Raw genomic sequence first — 1,533 nt, 5'->3', positions numbered from 1 at the left:
TGTGCACAGGCACAAATGCCCCCTGTTGCTGATTGGCTGGAATAGTGCTGTGCTGCTTGGTGTGAGTCACTTTGTTTATTTCCCATTTACAGAGCCAGGGCTGTGTAGATTAAAATATCTTACTCTTCGTTCAAGATAGAAGATTAAAACTTGGTGTTTTACCTGTCTTGTTCTTCAGAGTGAACACCTGTCTGCACTCAGGGGCCAAACTACAGCTGTCGTTTACGTACGTCACTGGAACATTCCACAGGCTGAAGAGAGTGCACAATGCAGTTATGGTTATGGCGTGTTTCTATGATCTGTGCGTGTGTCTGCGTGTGTGGTAATGTAACCCACCTGGAAGTATGCGTGGCATTGTCAGATGTGAGGAGGAAGTGCTCCTGTGTGAGGGTCAACTGACTTCCCTTGCGGCTCACAGTGACCAATGGGAAGCCTTTCTGTGATGTCCATGAGCTCATCATCTCTGACACATTCTGGTGCTGCGTTGAGACCTCGACCTGAGGACAGGAAGAGAAATCCAGAGTCTGTGCAGGCAAACACCATTTTCATTGTCTTTTCTGTATATATGAAGATAATTGTGGGAGAGGTCTGAGAGTTTGTGAAGATTTGAGGTACAATTATGAGATCTCTGCAGCATATTACCAGAGGCAAATAGATAAATGGGATATCCACAAAAAGTTCACACAACTCAGAGATTCCATCTAAACCATGTCCTTTAACTAAATAAGCCAAGCCTCAACACGCTCAAAATCCACTATTCTTGTTTTGCCATTTAATTAACTTTTTAATACTAACAGATTTTTAGGACTGGTAGTATCGTGGCATACCTCCTAATGACTCATGCAAGACTAGGCAGGTGCAACTAAAGCTTCAACAGAAGCAGCAGGGGCAAGTAATGAGATGGCAGACTGCCATTAAACTAAGGGCACTTGGTGCAAGCCCTTTTGACAGTAATTATCCAATGTAATGTCTGTATCTAAAGTATCCTGTCCTCTGACTTCCATACAACATTATAACATTATCAACTATAATCACAAGTCATTTTCTGCCTTTTATGTCAATAATGTAGCTCCTGTGACACTGATCAGGTGTGATTATGTGATGACAATAACACACGCTAAAAGCAGCTGATGTCAGGGAAAATAAACTTTAGCCAGATGGTTGGCTGACAGACTGCAGAGGGGACGTAAGGGTAGTAGCCAAAGAGATAAACTGCTGATGTGTAGTATCCAATATAATCAATGAAAATTGCACCAAAAAACAAAAGGGCACATAGACACACAGACACAGACACAGACACAGACACACACAGACACACCTGTGTAAGGCTGTTCCAGAGGTCGTTGGTGTCTGTGTTAAATCCACTGAACTGTTTTAGGTATTGAATGATACCTTTTCTGAACTGCTGATCTCCTGGCAGAGAGGCATTCAGCATCAGAAGAATGGATGCACCCTGGTAAGACAGAGAGGCACAAAGCATCTGTTATCAGACACAAAACAGAGTGCTACAGTTTTAACCAAGTGTGAGGTCCA

The 1,533-nt window shown here is 42.9% G+C and overlaps 1 long non-coding RNA gene across 1 annotated transcript; it reads right to left on the bottom strand.

Annotated features, from left to right (window-relative positions):
* Positions 1–114: 114 nt before the first annotated feature.
* On the bottom strand, positions 115–1,455 carry LOC111655162 (uncharacterized). The gene is made up of 3 exons (XR_015437208.1): positions 1,319–1,455; positions 337–497; positions 115–251 (listed from the first exon to the last, which is right to left on the bottom strand). It is a non-coding gene; the product is annotated as an uncharacterized LOC111655162 (long non-coding RNA).
* Positions 1,456–1,533: the final 78 nt, after the last annotated feature.

The sequence above is a fragment of the Seriola lalandi genome, unplaced genomic scaffold (assembly GCF_002814215.2).
Source record: "Seriola lalandi dorsalis isolate HSWRI2012SDOR001 ecotype SW California unplaced genomic scaffold, Sedor1 jcf7180001975141, whole genome shotgun sequence".
In the NCBI taxonomy this organism is placed as follows: domain Eukaryota; kingdom Metazoa; phylum Chordata; class Actinopteri; order Carangiformes; family Carangidae; genus Seriola; species Seriola lalandi.
Note: the sequence above shows the minus strand (reverse complement) of the source record. Positions and strands in the feature narration are given on the sequence as shown.